At 40.4% G+C, this 19,404-nt stretch overlaps 1 protein-coding gene across 7 annotated transcripts in view; it reads right to left on the reverse strand.

Moving 5' to 3' along the window:
* Positions 1 to 19,404, reverse strand: part of UNC5D (unc-5 netrin receptor D) — a 220,653-nt gene that overhangs the window by 152,014 nt on the left and 49,235 nt on the right. For 6 of the 7 annotated variants that reach the window (XM_013194413.3, XM_066983334.1, XM_066983335.1 and 3 more), the window contains 2 exons: positions 19,282 to 19,367; positions 129 to 223 (listed from right to left, as the gene is read on the reverse strand). The gene's annotated coding sequence lies outside the window, so the exon portion shown is untranslated. Of the gene's footprint in view, positions 1 to 128; positions 224 to 3,164; positions 3,321 to 19,281; positions 19,368 to 19,404 lie in introns of those variants that run through there. The other variant, XM_013194415.3, reaches the window with a different exon arrangement.

The following is a 19,404-nucleotide window of genomic DNA, read 5'->3' on the forward strand; positions in this document are numbered from 1 at the left end:
GCAAGTCCATAGGATGGTATAATTGGATACGACTTTGCATATGACTTCTCATTGCAAAAAAAAAAAAAAAAACCATAAAAAACAGAGCATACTCAGAAGTACGTAACTTTGAAGAGTACAGCACTTACCAGGGAGTTTTTCCTTCAGTCTCCAGCCTTCATGCTTCGAGTTTTCATTACGCTGCCACACTCAAACAGCTGAAGTAGACAATTCCTTGATCATGCTATAAAGAAAATTTGTGAGGAAGTGAGGCAGAATATGACAAAGCAGGAAACAATAATTATGATGTTATTAGAAGAACACATCACATGACAAAAACTTAAACTGCTTTGAAATACAGATTTTGTCTTCTCTTAATGCTTAGTATAAAATAATATTAAGTTACTGCTGTTTTAAGATAGAACTAAAGGTTAAAGGATAGTAATTACTGATTATTTAAAGGGTACTTATAATGAGCTACAATAAGAAGATGTCACATTTTTAAGCCAGATACTATATTTTTAACTGGGAGTGTGACACTGGACTAACATTACCAGGAGACTGCACTTCAATTAGAAGCAAAGCTGTGACTTGCTATAAAGTTCTTACAGTACAGGAAGTCTCCAGTGCTTCAGCTCACAGCACTATTTGTGCTCTCTGCACCAGAACACAGACTTTTTTTTTTAATAAGAAGTTTATATTTCATATGCAGGTAAATACACATGAACGTCTTAGTAAGTCCAGGAAGGTTGCAGAATAAGACAAAACCATTTCTTCCAGTGTTGTGAAAATGAAAAGCGTACTGCAAGTGACCATGACCTTGATATGAAAATAATAATAATTGTTTTACGTTATATCCCCAAAGCCAAACATATCAGGCATTTAGAACATGACACTCAGCAAGGGAATAAAAACTGTAAACACAGGAAAAGAATTACATTGAATGATTTTTTTTCCTCTAGTTTCAACACCAACGACAGGGTATAAAACACTTCTATTCAGCTTTTCAAAGATGCAAAATACATATGAAGGCATAAAACAAAGCGAGAAAAGCACTAACATTAATAAGGAAAAAAACTCCTAAGAGAGAATTTATCAGGGAATTCAATAATTCAAAGATATTAACTTCAGCCTTGCTGAATAAGAGTAATTATTTTTCCTGAAGTCAGCTGATTTCTTTTTCCTTTTCATCCACTGTCATCTCTTGTTATTTAGGACATCACATAACCAGCCTTGATTGCGTTACAGCATTAAGAGAATGAAATTCCAATTTAGAAGGTGCTTAGTACTTGAAAACTTTCAGCATGTTCACTTGCTTAAAGGTAGGTGCCTGCTTTGATGCGCTGCTGTGTCACAGATGCACCTTCAAAGAGAGAAAACTTCCAGAAGATACAAGTAGCAATGGCAGCAGCTAGCTGCAACTTGGAAAACGAGGCTGAACTTCAAGTCCCACATAAGCACGCTGTCTCCTCGAACTTCTGCTGCCCCTTGCTCATTAGAAAGCTGGGGTCACGAGGAATCAACCCGTTCTTGGAGGAGAATCGTTACTGAGAAGTTTCCTCCTCTTTCCCCAGCTATTGACACGATCACTACCTCCGTAGTTCTGTGACCACGGCACAACCTGGACTCTGACTGATCTTCGATGGAGAGGGTGAGGGAGAACAGGCTGTTGTCAATGCAAAGCTGAGCTGGCGAGCAGGAACAGGGACCGCAGAGAGTTCTCGAGATGGCGGATGCGAAGAGAAGGGAAGGCTCTGCATAATGCAGGTCTGGGGGGTTTTTGGTAGCCAGCCTTTGCTACAGATAAAGCAGGACTCGCTGTTCCTTCCCTGATTTCTCTATCAGGGAATATTAAGCAGCACATAGATAAGGAACCTTTGCCTGGCTGGGGGCTACTATTGATTCCTGAGTTCTGATATGTGAACTTTAAGGTTGGAGCTCTGTCTCTGCGTGGGGCACAGAAGAGCGTGTTCAGAGAGCTGCCAAGAGCTTTTTATCTACATAACGCGCTCAGTGCCAGCACGGGTGTAAGGCACTGAAGAACAGCTTCAAGATATGCATTTCCTTGGGTAGCACGCGCTGTATAGCGGCTAGGATATGTTTCCCTGTAACAACAGCTGTTTCTCAGAGCCAGGCAACTTCAGGCTTCCATGAACTTTGAATTTCAAAGCTGTTGAATCATGACCAGGGGACGTCTGCATTTTCTAAATAAGCCCATTACCTAAAGGCTGCTGCTTACAATACTCAGTTCTTTTGTGATAGCATGCACAGGCCTGAACCAAAATCTCTATTACGTAGCCCAAACACAGAAGGTATCATACCCCTCCTACAACACAACCATAGATTTACAGGGAACTCCAATAACCTTGTGTGTCATGCCACAAGACATGAGGTTCCCATCCAGGGATTCCCAAGACTGAAAAGCAAGGTGTAACTGCTACCACTTCATTTTTAGTCCTTTTGGGGAACTACTGGCAGAGTCTATAGGAACTGTACTTCTTTACAGACAGCTTACCCTAGAACTTCCAAATGCAGTCACTCCACCCAACAGATGATTAATGCCAGCAAAATAGTTCTCTACCTTCTCTCTCATACCACATGAAAGACATTTATTACCTTGTCCCTTTCCAGTTTGATGCTACAGAGATGCCAGACTAAGGAATCTGACCTCTACTCTTCCATATTGTCATTTTAATTAAAGCCATATCCTGTAAAATGGTATATGCTGCTGAAACCCTGATAAGATCCTATTATCAGAAAGGAGCAAATTTGTGATGCTATCTAGGCCAGCCCATGATTATCTGCCAGAACAAAAGGAACATTATTAAACAAACTCTGTTAGATCACTGTGGGAGGATAGAATGAAAATCATGCTCCAGAGAAATCCCTTATCTCTCTGGGGTCAAACCTGCAGCAGGCAGTTGCTGCTCTGTGCTGAAAGCTAGAGCAGAGAAAAGAGAAGGAGCTGCTGATTCCTGTTGTACTGTGGAAAGTTTTGTTCCTTTCCTGCAATTTATTACCCGAAGAGATACCACCGTTAATATCAATTAACTCCTGGGAGATGATAGTTTCTTAAATACATTTTCAAAAATCTCATTACAAAGCAAAGTGCCTGTATTTGCTTTTCTAAACACAGCCATTATTTTTAGGACAGACGGAAGAAAGGGTTACAATGTCTCTCTTACCTTTAAGGTTTAATGATCTTCTGTGAAACAAAAGCAGCAGGAGGGAATTGCCACACAGCAGTTTCTTTACCTTGACTTCATTCTTTCACTTCTGAGTCAGCCAAATAACATGTCAGCCCCCTTGAGGTGGATGCTGGTCTTTGTGCAGCCAGAACAAACACTCAGCAATTCTAGACTAGGCAGAGAGCTGTGTCACATCTTTGGATTCTCTCAGGTTTCTTGATGCTAAAAGCACCAAAAGCAACCTTCTGTTTTTTCAAATAATGAATTCCACTGCATGCATGTGCCTTATTTTTCTGCTTTTCCAAGCAAGCACTAAGCTGATGCAAGAAAACCAGCCAGAATGCCTGTCCCATCCCCAAAAGCCCCACTTAGCTTCTCTAACTTCACCATTACTGACAGACAAGCTCTGAATCAGGGAAGACAAAGTGCAGCCTAACTATCATCCTGATTTTTAATTACTCTATCTGTTAATGCTTGAGTAGCAAGAATGGCTCTACCATGCTATCCAGTTACTTAACTTTCTCCTCTACCAGGGAACACAAAGAGCTTGCTCTGTGTTGGGAGTGGTGTTATCCAGGGGGTCTGTGCAGATGATCACAAACAGCTGAAGTGCTCTGGCTTCATTAATTACTATTCATCAGATGAGCTGCATTAACTCCCATGTCCATGCTCTTGCCTGCAATGAGAATGCACTGTTTGAACACCACCAGGTGGCTTAGTGCAGACAGCTGGCTGTGCTTAACTGTGGCAATGGGTGGAACGCATTTTAAAAATGTGGAAAGCCCTTAACACAGCTCAGCTGGAAAAGAAATAGTTCCCTATGCTTGTGGAGTTACCGAATGGCCTATCTCCCCCTAGCCTAAGAAAAAGGAATAACCCCCATTTTTCTGGGAATGCAGCTCTTCTTACTAAAGTCATGGGAACTACAAGCACTAGTAATAGTGGTTCAACTGATAATAAAGGGTTAGCAAGGTGACTTCAGACACCAAGTAAGACTTAAACAGAAGTTGTGAGAGAGAATACAATTTTCTGGTCAGATCCTAGATTCAAGGCATCAGTAGCATCTCTAAAATGCATTGTTTTATCTCAAAAAAAAATCATGAAAGAAAAATCACTAAAGGGACTTGGCAGCTGATAAAAAGGATATTCACAATGAACTAAAGAACAGCAGCAGGTACATCGTATAAATTCCTCAGAACTCAATGAACTGGTCTTCAAAAAAATAATTTTATCTTCCTCATCCATATGTATTTTGATAGGACACCAAACGCAGCTCCAATTTAAAAGGGCTCCGCGTGGTTCTGTTTGATGTGTTCGCAGACTTTGTTCGGGCTGCAGCACGAGGCCGCTGCCCGGCGAGGCCTGGCCCCGCGGCACAACAGCTCCGTGTGTCCGTGGAGGTGAGGGAGCAGGGCAAAGCACGCCTGCAGCGACCAGACCAGGGCTTCCTTGCACCCAAAAGCAAGGTCTTGAGAGAATCCCAGAAAGGAGGCCCTGGGTTTTCTTCCCACACTACCTGTGTGTGAGTGAAATGGGGGAACCGCAGCTCCTGCGCCTCCCGGCTCCGCGCAGGCCCTCCTGCTAAGGCCCCGATGTTTTCCTGACATTTTGGTATTCGAGGAAGTAGGAAACAGCTTCAAATTAACAAACTCTGGAAGCATTGCTGCTGTCCTGCAGCTGGCCTTGTCAGCCCTTGCAGCTGAGGCAGCAAAAGGCTCTTTTTGAATGGATATAACTTGGATCGTGTGAAGTGTTCCAAAGGAACTTTCACGTGCCTGGTGCAAAGACATCAGAGTTTCCCTCCTGGAAGTTCAATGATGAACTGGGAAAGACAGCTTTTAAATTTCATCCAGGAATACTTGTCCACATTAGCATTTGTTCTCTACACTCTGTAAGAGAAGCAAAGATCTCCTACAATGACACAGTTCTGTTTGCAGAGGTGTGGTCATTACTAAAATCTGCCTGTGAGGGGCTGCAGAAGTTTTGCAGATCTATTTTAGTTAAATCATTTGCCGTCCTTCCTAAAATCGATTTGGATCTAAACGATTTTTTTCACAGTCTTAGCTTGTGTCTTTTCATTCACAGATGTATGATGCTACTTGACCATTTAACCTTCTGCGTGATCTAAACAGTACATGCTTTCCAATACCCCTCTTCCAGTCACGAATGTAATCCTATCCTTCCACATGCATATTTTTCCTACGATCTTGGTTCCGTATCCACAACTCTGGTTTACTCATCTTAGCATCCTAGCTCCTGTCAGCAGTAGATAAGCATTTTGTTCTCAATGAGCAGGTAGGAAAGACAGAAAAAATCTTCAGACTAAGTTGCAACATTTGTATTTTGCAGACCTTGTTCATTCCCAAATCGTCTTGAAATATCTGTATTTGCAGGATCAGGCAGCTGAATTCACAGACCACAAGAAATTTAGTAAGTGCCTGGGCAGAAATCTCCTTGGTAGCATGCTGCTTGACTCTGGCCAGTATCAGCCGCATCAGAGAAATGCTCCAGATTCCGTCTCAACGTTACACATTAATTCTTGCCAGCAGTGATTTCTGACAGTAATACTGTTTCTTTTGCCCTCACCCTTGAATTTATATTTTAGGGAAAATATAAACAAACTAAAGTATATTTTCTAATTTTCTTTTAGGCTTAATTTTACTTAATATACATATTGAAACTCAATTTCCAATTCAGAAACACTTCTCCATTTCAACCAGCTTTTGTCACATACTTTTTTCAAAAATCTTCAACAAAATCTTAATAGCTAGCCAAGCATCAAGCGTTTCTGAATATTACACTTCAACTGCAATGGAAAAGCAGGAATTCTGCTTGTGCTCTGCTCTAAACAACAAATCACCTTCAATTTAGAATAAAAAAAAAAACTAGCTTAATCAAACAAAAGAAGAGAAAAACACAGACAGGTAAAATGTGACTGCATACAGTATAATTAGCCAGGATATTCAGAACAATATCCCCTCTTTCAAAAAATACCAGGGGACCTCAGCAACTTAGACCATCTGTTTTTGCTGTTACAGTTGGCATGTGTGCACCTGGCTTAGAAAGCTAAATAAGATACGAATTAACATGTATATCAGTAATAGCATCTATGGAGAATTAAGGTTTTGAAAGATGGAAACCAAGAGTTAACAGAGAAGAAAAGGTAGGATGATTTTTCTTCCCTCTAACTCTTTAACTGACTCCAGGAGAGAGATTTGCATGCAGGCAGTTTACTCCTCCCAGCCAACATCTCATGCTGGGGACAGGGCTGATATTCTCATTGGATGCCTCATCCATGAAGCTGACATTTCCTAACCGTGGAACATTGTGTCACTAGCACAAGACGGCAGTAAAACAAGAAGCTCAGAAACAATGACAATCTGCCAGCTCTACTCTGAAAATAACAAGACTTTCTCTCTTCCCCCCGCCAAAGCCAGCAAAGCTGTTCTTCACTCATACCACGGATTTCCCCAGGTGAAATGCAGATGGACGGAGTACTGTGCAAATCATAGCAAGCCTAACAGATAATTACCTACTGCAAGGACTAGAAGCAGCCCAGATAATTCAAAACTACTTACCAATTCCACTACCAAAAATAAATAAATAAAGCATAAGCTGCTCCAATTCATTACTGTTTATTCATCCTTTGAGTGCACTACACACAGCTGTTAAATGGCCAATAAATTCTTCCCATTGCAGTGAGCACTCCTCAAATTTAGAAGGACTGCCTTGGCATCTTTTTTGGCAACACCTCATGTCAAGCCATTTATGCACAGAGGAACAGGGGAACCACTGCTTTGGACTGAGCTCGTGGTACAACACATCCTAGTTCCTTTTTCCAGGAAAGGTGCATACCAGACATTTTGAAGTGTATTGGGGAGCTACTATGGAATAACGAGAAAACCAGAAAAACCTCCTATTGCCTTGAGAGTTGTTTACACCAAGGAACGTGAAGGCCCATAGGCTTTTTAGCATGGTTTTGTGTGACTGTAGGTGCTCTTATTTAAATATAATGACTTTAATACCACCTATAATGATCATTTTAATAATCATTTCCAACACGTCTTTGTGAGCCTGGTTATTGACATTTAAATGCAATTTTAAGGAAATTATTGGTTCTTCTCATGACAACATTTCAGAACGATCAGCGGTTCACTCAGGCATACACAAAGCAACAATAGGAACCTCTACAGAATTTGTCTGAAGGATAAGAAAAACAATTAGTCACCCCCATTGCATCATCAGCTGAGGTAATGCAGTTACTAAAAACAGGAGTGCTGTTAAACTTAGTAAGAAGTCCCTTTGATTTCACGTTTCTTCATTTCTTAAACCAGGAATGGAGATCCTCATCCAACACAGCTTAAGGAAGGAAAACTCCTTGGGCATCCTGCAGAACTGCCCTAGCTCCAGTGAGACTGCCCCTTCAACCAAACTTAGCCTTGCACTCTGCTGAATGTTCTAGATCAGAGTCCAGATTTAGAAACAACACTTAAACACTGCTTCTTGGTAAGACCAAAAGTCGCTGCCTTTAAAGCACGATTAAAATTAATGTTGAACTGTGCAAGTGAATAGTCCAGTGTGCTGAGAATCAACCTCCAGATCAGCAGCTGGAAGAAACATGAAGTTGTGTCAGTGCTAGTTCTTTCAAGTAGTGCTTGGACATCCACAATCACAGCTGGGGTGCGTGCTTTTTTGTGTGTCAGAGGTCTCATTTAACCATTTTTAGTCTTTGCTTCTTTACACAAAAAAGTACTTCTGGGAGATCACTTTGTAGGTAGTGTAATTCTGAAAATAGCACTGGGGGAACATGCAAGTAAAATTGTTTTAAATATAAACATCATAGGACCATAAAAAACATACGCCACAAAGAATATGACAGATTCATTGGCAGAGAGAAGGATTCTTCCTAAGCAAGAAAACCATTCCTAAAGAACACATTATTTCAAGCAATTGTCAACAGACAAACTACCCAGGTAAAAAATGGGAGAGTTAAGAAAGTACACGGAGCAGGCTTTTTGCATCTACAGGATTAAGGACATACCAGAGTGCCAAGACCCAAGCCAAAACAGGTTGCCAAATCAAGCATACAAATCGATCTCAAGTGCTACAGACCGGTACAGGCAGAAAGGCCACGGGACAAGCTGCTTTTGGGAGCAGGTACAAACTTCTTTGCTGTTTGTGCAGCGTGCACAGGGAGGAAGGGGAAAAGGAGCAGTTCTGGTCCTGCCTCCCGCACACTCCTATGACCCCAGGAGAGCCTCTGACCTCTGTCACTACGCCCTTACCCGCTGGCATGATTTTAATACAAAGAACTGATTAGTGTCAAAGCTGGAATACAGAAAAACATTAAAACAGAAAGACAGATCCATGAATACAGTTCTATTGTACACGCCGCGAAAAGAAATCCCTCGGATAAACAAACACCTCTGAAGAAAGAAAAGAGGCTGTGAGGAAGCAAAGAACTGAGCATTTTGTTCAGAATTTTTTAGAAGAATCTCTACTACGTTAAAGCATAATAAATTCCGCACAAACCAAGAGCTCTGGAACAGGCAACGTTCTTTTAGAAAAGGCCTTATATTCTTTTGATATCAGCTTTTAAGAACAGTAATAAATAAGTGAAAGGGAGAAAAGTGTTCAAAACAACCTACAAAGCAAATCAAATCGAAAAAGACTCCAAAAACAAATTTACAAGTCATAACATATCAAAATGTTGATGAATAAAATCCCCATAATTTCCGAGGGGAACGCATGGCCACAATTACCGCATCAAAGGATGTTTATTTTCTACCTGATTGCAGCAAGTGTTGTTCTTGAAAAGGAAAAAATAAAGAATGCCCTTTGCTGCTGATTTCCAAACGCTTTATGTGAGTTCAAGGGACTGAACACGCTTGCAGCAGCGTGGATCCGCCGTGTTTATGCACCACAATCACTGCAGCAGACTTGTTTACAAACACTCTGATTTTTCTACTGAAAACACAAACTCAGACGCCAGCTGCTAGAGCACTGGAAACCCCGACCCAGGTAACCTGCTAGCTCCTTTCTGTCTGTCCCTGTCACTCCATCAGTTTTGCTCAGTGACGAATCAACGGCCTGAGAAGTGCTGGAGGCCTCCTTCAGCAGGGCTGTCAGCGCTGCTAGTGCTGACGCTGTTGAACTCGTGGATATGGCAGTAGGGCGTTTTTAGAGCGCTCTCATGTCTTGTCTGGCTGAAAAGCCAGCTCTCAAAAACCCAAGGAAACGTGTTGTTTTTTTCCAAAATACAATGTGATTTTAGTAATAAAAATATATCACAATTTTGCCTGCACACACACACACATTTTCATGGCAATATTTTTAAAGAGTGGCGTCGATACATCAATATTATAACTCTTTGGACCCTGCTTGGTTGACGAAACAATGTTCATACAGAATGACACCCATTTAGGATGCAGCAAGATGGATAGCACTGTCAAATTTCATTATTACCTGTCCTCTACTTATCCAGTAGTAGACATCATTAGGTGTCAAGTTAAAAACTGCAGACTGAGAGGGAAAGTCTCCCACATTTTTTAAAGCTCATGCAATTTAGTGTCACAAAATAACCTTTTAAATGTAGCTTTTTAATTTTTCGAAACATACATTTCATCAAACTGTCTCTGAGGAGGCTACTCAGAAAGCTAGGAACTTGTGTGACAGGCACAGCACTGTCATGATTGCAAGATGACTGCAATACAGAAGACAAGGAGTAGGAATGAGTGAGATGCCACCACATGCACTTTTTGTTTAGAACTGGAAACAGAAGAGAGAAGAGATAAAATACAGGTAAAATGCCAAATTATATATGTGAACCAGGACCACAGGAGATGGATTTGCACACGCAGTGATTCAAAGCACTGGGTGTCCCCATCACCACTGCACGGATAGTAGAACACATTCATATGGGTATAAAGTTTATGATGTTAATAATAGGCTATGATGTTACATATAAATCTTGTCAGAAAATTGACTACTAAAACATATTAAGAGGTTTTATAGGGATTATTGGTAGGTCTGCAGAAAATCTGAATACCTCAAGTGACTCAATGGACTTCTAAAAATGTAGAATGGTAAATTGCATTAAAAGTAATTATTTTATTTTATTTCTGGCAGTGACTCAGGAGGCTTCTAATAGGAATCTTTTCATATGTTTTGTTTACCTAGACATGGATAGGATTTGTCTTTCAATTGCCTTTTATGCTTTTTTTTCCCTTGGTCTGTCTGATATGAGATTGTAATGTCTATTAGAACCCTGCCACAACACAAAGCCTTGAGCTTACCAAAAGGACTGACACAGATGCTTGTAAAATATTTGCTTAAACAAAGTCACATTACGTCTAAAAAGGCAAGCCTATAAAGGGGAGCAGAAAAGCAGCGAGACCGATTAACATTGCTAAACAATACCAATAGCCAAGATTTAGAAAACAAGGGAGAGAAAAAAATGGATAGTTGCACTTAATATTATTACCACCACAATTAAGAGTCTAGAAGCAGGAACAGATGTTCTGAAAAAGTACCAGTTTTATCCACTAATTTAAATGAAACTCTCTCTGGAGGGAAATCACCAGCTCACTTAGGCTCTCTGCACCAGTTGGCTATTTAGTGAAGGAGACGACATCCAATTTTTATGAAATCCATCTCGTGACTGCTAAGGCAGCGCTTAATATGAATAGCTGAAAAGGGTGTGACAGTCTTAAAGACAAAACAGAAACCCTTCTCCTCATCCCTAGAATAAGTAATATCAAAACCCTGGATTGATTTCTGTCAGAGACCGCATTAATTCTGTCTGGTGCCTCGTCCCAAAATAGCCCGGCTCTCTGGCACTCTCACAACGCCGGAGATGGTGTGCCCTGCTCATTCACGCTCCCAGCAAGCACCATGTGTTTCATTTAAGGCTCCTAAATGAAACAGTAAGCCCTTCACGAAATGCAGTCATTCCTGTAAGTTAAGAGGGCACGAAAACTAAGCAGGGTTAAACACCGCCATGTGGTGAGCACCGTCCTGATGTCAGTGCACATCAGAGGAGGCTCCACTGATTTCTGCGGGACTAAACGCTTCTTCCTCATTTCAGTGTAAAAGTCCCAAACAAGAACACCAACAAATTCAGACAATGGAAAGCTGCCATCAGTACTAGGTTAATACGAGTCAGAAGTAACTCCCCTGATATTCATCAATTCAACTTTCCAAAGCTCTGTGTTTCAGGTAGAATTAGCAGTGATTTTCTTTCCAACTGACAGCCAAAGAGTCAAGGGATTGGGTGAACAGGATCTCTGTTATTTTAGCATAAAATCTGAGATCAAGTCAGATTGCATTACGAGTTCACTACAATTCATATTTTTTCCTGGATAAATATAGCTGCAATTTCTGTAAGATCCAATACAGACAGTTTATCTTTTAGGTGCAAACTCAAATACCTAAAACCCAGTGATCATTCCAGCAAAAGTGGCATGAGTCACCTGAAAATGCTTCTGTTATTAATATTTTGCATGGAAGGCAAGTGAACTTTTTGCTTTTAAAGTATTCTCTTAAACTATACTTTTCTAATGACTTAAAGGGAAAAAAAAAAAAGTAGCAAATAGCCATTTCTAACAGTTTCTGTAAATGCAAACTGAATCTCGGGATTTCCCCTAGTGTCTCTGTTAGTATACATTAATGAATTAGTGTAGTGAGTCCTTAATTGCTCAGCATCTCTTTTTAATACAGCCCAATCACGCCGTTATGATCATGAGAATAAGAATGGATGCTAATTCTTCACCTACCATTAAACTACATATTTTGTTGTTTGAGAAAGAGATGAACAGCCAAAAGAAAACAAGTATTGCCAAGGCCTGGAACTCACAATTCCCTAATAAACTGAAACTTCAGAATTCAAGAATCCAGTTAGCTTGAGTTGAAGGATAAGACAAAGTGAAACAGGTGCATCACTTTTGGTGAGGGACAGGAAATAACCAGAATAGACTAGAGCTTCTGCTATGAGGAATTTCACTTTGTAGTGCCTGCATAGATACTAAATGTGTAATGTAACATATATATAGTTAAAAATTTAATCTTAATGCATCAGCACTCAGTATTTTGCTCACCTAACGAATCATTTTGCACCAGAGCATTTTGTGCAAGAAAGATTTAAATTTTCCAATAAATGCAGATGTGATGCTGCATGAACTTATAGTAAGAGTCATAAAACCCAAGGAATAAAACTAGTTTGCTCCATACATATCCTAAGCCCCCCTCCTTTCATTCCCTTTCTCCCAAAACAATTTGATTTCTCTCTGTTCCATGCCACCTAAATTAAAACAAAATAATTAAAAATTATTTTATGCAGTAGTGCATTACCTTGTTGAAATAATTCAATTAAACTTTGATAACGACAGCTTGTTGACATGGTTAGCAACGTAGAGGATCAAGAGCTGTGCTTTGGAGTGAAGATGTGCATTTTGGGTCACTCTTGCTACAGCAAGGAACTGTAACTCTTTGGGGAATGTTAAGCCCGACCAGAACAAAGGCATGTCAACCTTTAAAAACAGCTGTGCTGGAAAGTAGGACAAATCCAACACAGGAGACCAGGGCTGAAAAGCTGGGGAGGCTCAAAGTAGAACACTTCACAGTGTATTCACCTCTAGGCTTGGACAATGGCTGAGGAAGAGAAATCAGAGTTTCAGTTTGGAATTTAGCTACCTAATTTTTTCGCAAGTCCAATCATAGGTTCCTAAGTTCATAGTTACCCAGGAATGAATCATACAGCCAGCACATTGACAATTACTAAAGACAATATTGACTAGGAACATTAAAAGAGAAAGGTGTGGTTTTTTTCCTAACTGCTGTTCTGAAATGAACGTATCACTTTCCTGTTCCATTCCCCTGACCAAAATACCCCACAGGGGTGAAAATACATTGAAGAAAACAAAAACTAGAAATGATGTCCCCGCCTTGCTGAGTCCAACTGATGTCTGCACTTTTCACTCCACTTATTTTATCCGTGATTTCTTGTATGTGCTCACTCCCACCCAGATGTCAATAAATAACCTCGTGTAAACACTAACAGTATGATCAAGAGTTAAAAGTGCTTTTGTTTGATGTCTTCAACTTCAATAAAGTACAATAAAATCAGAGGGACTTCACACAAACTATCCAAACATCTTTCATTAGTAAACTGCAGCTGACTTCTGGCAAAGCTCGCTCTCCAAGTGGCGTGTGCTGTGCAAGGCGAGGCACTTAATGACGTGCTGCAGGTAAATTTATTTGTCAGACTCAGTTGACTATAAGCCTACTGTGTTACTTTCCACTGCCTTTTATTCTGGTACATTTGTTTCCCATTTATAAATAATACAGTGAAAACAAATCTTTTGACGGGTTACTGTAAGAACAGCAAGCTCTGAAACCACAGCAAAGCACACCATCATAGCCACGCTGCTATTTGAGGTGTCTGTTAAAAATCTCACGCTGGAGATTCATCCCCGTCTAATCTGACACACACCTATGGCACAGATCAGCCCAGCAGTGTGTCCACGGGGCTGCTCTTGGAGACCTCAGGCTCTAAGAGCTGTTTCCGTACCAGCTATAGGGGGCTCACCATGTTCACAGTCTCTGCCAGAGCAATGCGATACTCATCACAGGAGGGACAGCCTCATTTCCAGTGCCTGGAAAGCCCCGATCCCCTGATGACTCTGCATCTGTATAAATAACAGCTATGCACTCAGCCCGAGCAGCATCCCCCCTGCTCAAAGCTGAGACGCGTTGGCAGGGTTAATCAGCAACTTTGGATGGAGAGAGAAGACAAGGGATTTGCAGCACTGCTCCTTGCTCTGGGTCCACAGCAGAGATAAATGCAGCCTATGCTTTTCAGAGCTGCCTATCTGGAGTCATTAACTATGCCTGACATCCTGCAGACCCATTCTCCAAAACTAAACGAGATGATACGTATTTCCCTATCATGATGGAGTGTCAATATAGTAAAGTTCCACGAGGCAGCTTTTGATAGCAGACAAGCCGATTCATAAATTTTTCAGTAGCTATCAGAATTAAAAACAGTGTAGAATAATTTCAGAAACACATGATAGCTTGGGTTGTTTTTTGTTGTTATTGGTTTTTGTTTGTTCATTTGTTTGTCTTTTGTTTTTGTTTTTTTCCTGGATAGTATAAAGGGAAAGTGCCACAGGAGATGCTTCTGCCATCAGCAGGCACTTTAATTACCATGAGTGTCTGTGGCATATTAAAAATATTATATGAGCATCAATGCTTAACAGCCTGCAAAAAGACATTTTTTTCCCAGGGTTTTATAACTTTGGATTACAAATTAAAACCGTCACAGGAGATAACATGCAATAGACCTATGAAGACATTTATATATATCGTATGGAACGGGCGATGGACCAAGGATTTGTTTCTTATACGTCATTAATGGTTATATCTAACAAAAGCTAAGTTCTTCACAGAAAGCAGGAACGTTGCTTAGCACATTTCCACTTGTTATTTATTAGCTTCTGTCAAATGAATCCCTACCTAGCAATTACACCGTCGTGATGGGGACATGGTCAGAGGATGCTCCTGCTTTGTTACGGTCCCACCAGCCAGAATCCCTCCCCGCTGGAGCACGGTGCAGAGGCAGGTTTGTATTTTCTCTATCTACCTACCGGCTGGGTACGGGTCAGGCCAACCAAGTGGCGCTCCTCGGTCCCGCAATCGAGACAGGGACTGTGGTCAGAGACCAATACACGGCTGCTGCAAGCTGACAGTGAGCAATACAGCAATAAAGCAACGGGGCCTGGACAGAAGTATTCAAGGCCAACCACCTTCCTGGCTTCCTTCAGATGGGAGCACATCACAGGCATGAGTGCGGAGGCAAGTTCTGAAGAGCAACCTCATCATATCGCTGATTTAGAAATTTCTGTCTGATTTTAACGTATCAGTACAGAAAGACTTGAAAAATTACAGCGAAACACATTCAAAAAGATCAAGTGCTGAAAATCCCCTAGTGAACACAAGCATTTACTAGGAGAAAACCCAAATATTCAGAATACGTAACCCAACAAAGAATCTGTGCCAGGTCGGACATTCCGCCTATTACAGAACACAGAAATCTTATAGTTAAATTCCTTTTGGCTTGTACAGCTTTGCCTCTATAACTTTTAAACCCCCGAAAGAACATAAAGTTAAAATTTTAATGGCATTTCAGCAGAACCTCTTTGAATTTTGTATTAGATCTCAATTTAGCCTCTGGTAAAGCCTTTAGAAATAAAAAATTCTGATGCTTAAAAATGTAAGAATCATACAGGAACCTTCCAAAGTCAGCATCAAATAGAATAAAATATATTTTATTAATGATACAATTCACAAAATTACTAGTCCTGCCACTCTCTGCCCACAAGAGATACTTCCTCTGCTGTATTATATTGCATACACATTAGCTACTGGTGTTTGTTCTGTATGATTTAACCTCCTGATTGCTTTGAATGTTTGATGAACTAGCATGCTTTCGCTAATGATTAAAGAGACTCTGGCCATAATAAGGACATTCTAGTCAGGAGTCTCTGCCGTAGAGTCAGTAAGAGATCATTCTTCACGAGGTCAGCTTTAGTTTAGAGTAAGGTGGATTCAAAGCCTCAGACCTGGCAATGCACTCCTGATGGCAGCTGAACCTGCTGCTGTGCAGAGGAGGAGACGACGCCCGCCGCTGAGCTGCAGTGCCGGCCTGGGCCCAGGCTGGTAAACTCAACCACAAAGTGATTGTCTTTCAGAAAGCAATGTAAGCTTTAAGAGAGTCACAGAAACATTACTGAACCGAGCGGAACATTCTTCAGAGAGCAAGCACTCTCCTGAAAGGTTTATAGTGACAACGTTGTTCATACTTGTAAATTCACAGAAATTCAGTACAACTACCAAACAAAATAAAACCAACCAATAGATCAAATTCCATTTCTCAAGTACAAAAATGCAAAAAATAAAATAAAATAAAATAAAATAAAATAAAATAAAATAAAATAAAATAAAATAAAATAAAATAAAATAAAATGTCTAGGTCAAATCCTGGATCCACTAAAATCCATTGCCAAGTGCTCTGTGTTAGCCCATGGAACATATCAGTGAACATCACGCTGTTGGTAAGGGCCATATGTTCTCATGTTACTGCCTTGTGCTTATTTTCAACACTGGAAGCTGCATGATAATTGAAAAACAGCTACGTAAAACAATGCAAGATGGCATTCCAGAGTAATACATTTGTGTCTTTATCTATTTGCTTTCTGTTTTGTTTTGAGCACTGAACAGACTGTTACCCTGCCTTCTTTTCTTAGCTTTCCTCTAAGGTCTTCCCTCTTTAGACTATTTATGTGATTTCTAGATGTGTGAAACACAGCTGAAAGGCTGAAATGCATATAGGCTTCTTGTAATACACACTTCTATTAAAAGTATTCTATAACGGCTGACTGACTGATATGAAGTGTTTTTTTAATGGTGTAGGGAAATCTGTAATGCAACAATTACATCGTAATGCATCTTCACTAATCGACAGCCTCTTAGCGTGGCTTCTCCTTGCAGTAGCAACAACGATAAAGCGCTCTGTAAATAATTCACACCGACGATGAAACATGAAGCCCTCTTATAAATATGTTTCACAGAAAATTGCATACATGTAGAAAATGGCTGAAACTCTCTGCTTGCCAAACAGCTCCTGTGTTACTATGCCGAGATGTCTGCCTGTTGTCTGGCTTCTGCCAGGAGGGCTCAGCCTCCCAAGCTGGATTGTTTTCCTGCGTAAACGCATCTCGTGTCCTGCTGTGCTTCAGCACAACTGACTTACCCTGTGTTGGATGCTGTCCATGCCAGGATTTATCATTTAATTACAACTAGGAACATTGACTAAATCCCGGTTGCTTGGGGAAATTACATAACAGAAATGCTGGATTCTCAGTAAAACACTGGGAACTTATTGCTTAAACATTATCTCAAGGGTTCGCCCCTCCTTCCTGAGCTTTCTGTTTTCCCAGCAGAAGACAGGCACTAATTACGTGGAGCAGAGAAACATGCTAGGAACACATAAAAGGGCAAAGGCATTAGAAAGCTTTCTAACATCTTAAGATTATCAGAAATGGGGATTATTTGCCACACTTTGCCAGCTATTTTTTCTTTATTATGCCAACTATTCCTTCTGTAACTTGTTTTGACCAGAGCAAGACAGGCCTCTGCCACCCAGGACCGCTTGAAATAGCAGCCTGAAATATTTAGAATGCATTTTCCTTTCTTCATGTCTTCTGCACCACTGCAAAATAATAGTGTCCCTGTCTCAAAGAGGTAGCATTTAATATACTGATTGTTTTAAGGGACAACACAGGATGTAGCAGTGTTAAATGCAAACCACTACAGATGCACTCCATTCGCTTTCAGGCATTCTCTCTTTTACCTGTTGTGAAGGACTGAGAACATAACTTGATTATTGTTTCTACCCTGAAAAACCCAATAGCAAAGGCAGACAATATGGTTTTCCCTTAATTTAGAACACTTGCCAAATTTTGGATGGGAACAAATAACCGTGCCACGTTCCTCAGCGTTTCTAAGGGCAGAATTGAATCAAAGGCAACTTCTGTCTGTGCAACAACAAAAAACTGCAAAAATATAAACTACATTTTAAAAGGCATGAAAGCAATCAACTGCTTTGCAGGATGAAATGTTTTAAGTTCTCCCAAAGTTTCACCAAAAGTCAGAAAGACACAGTATCACCATGAGAGTGATTCTGAGCACTTTCTGACTGTTGCACACCCTGGGTATCACATGCAGAACAGCCTGCAACCATTCTCAGTGCACGATTAGGGCAAACAGACCAAACAAAAAAAAAATAGAAAAGAAGACAGATTGACAAACATTTATACGCTGAAACTCACATTTGAAAGAATAAGGAAGCCTTTTCTTTCCTCCATGAATACTTACAAAGCAGCAATTACATGCAATTATAGTTTATAATATCTCCTCCATTGTCTAACTTTTCAGGCATCACATCCTATGAGTTTGCAAACACTGCTACAGAAAAAAACGTTTAAGGAGCTATAAAGTATGAGAAAATAATTTATCACAGAAAATAAACCAAAAACACAATTAAGAGAATTTGCTGTTAACTTAACGCATGACTACAACCAGATCAATACAAGAGATTGTTGTTAAATATTTGTCCCTAGTTTTCTGCATCTCACATCTGCAGAGTCAAAGGGCCTGCAACAGTTTTAAAAACATCACCTGACAGACTAGAGTCATAGTCTGTATCTGCCAGAGGCCTCTACTGTGGGAGGCACCTCTGAAGGTGCACTGTTTGACCTCAAGATATGATAGGTTGGAAGAGTTTTATGTCCCCTATTCTTGTAGATTCTAACATCAAAGAAGAAATCAGGGTCCACTGATAAAAGATTTAAATGACTCTTCTGAGAACTGCAGTTACCAAATTTAAGAAACAGCCAAAATTCTCCATCTCTCTGCTCTGACAACATTATTGGGCTAAGAAAAGGAATGTGAGACAGGGATACAGGGGATAAGGAACTAATTTTAAATCCTTCAAGTAAGCTAGTTCTTCATGGTGCTAGAGTGAAGAGGCATCAAGATACAGAAGAGCCAGTCTCAAATTGGAAAGACCGAGCAGGCTTATTGCATTGTTATTCCACACGTGTGCTCTGCACGCGTCACACTTCATCGATAATGTTTCTGTGAAAGGCAGGGCCACACGTTGGTGAGTCTGAAAGTTATCGTCTATTAGTTAGGGCTGCAGGAACGCTTCAAAGCAACTGGGGTGCTTAATGACTAAGCAGGTTTGGCTGAAGAAATCATGTTCCTTTTAACTTTATTGTGATAATGTAATTTAGCTCAAGAAAGATTACTGTTGAAAGCCTTACAGTAAATAGGAGGCAATTCACAAATACAATTCATTTACCATCAAACACATGCCTCAGTAGGCAATCTTCTTGCTTGTGTGCTTGTTGGAAGTACTCCCTTTTGTAGTTATAGCTTTACTTGTTTTTCTAGCCTTATATAATGAAAAATAAAATGCATTTACTCTTTGGAAAGAGAGAAAAATCAGTGTGTGGAATAAACAGCCCAATCTAACAGCCAGAAGTATATTTACCTTACTGCTTTAGTTGACCAAGAGGCTTTCAGACAAGACGACACATGGGGCGGATGAACGTGCATTCCATTTCTTGCTTTGTCTTACTGAAAAACAAATCAGAAATTCAAGTCATATTCAGGA

Source organism: Anser cygnoides, chromosome 26 (genome assembly GCF_040182565.1).
Source record: "Anser cygnoides isolate HZ-2024a breed goose chromosome 26, Taihu_goose_T2T_genome, whole genome shotgun sequence".
Lineage (NCBI taxonomy): Eukaryota > Metazoa > Chordata > Aves > Anseriformes > Anatidae > Anser > Anser cygnoides.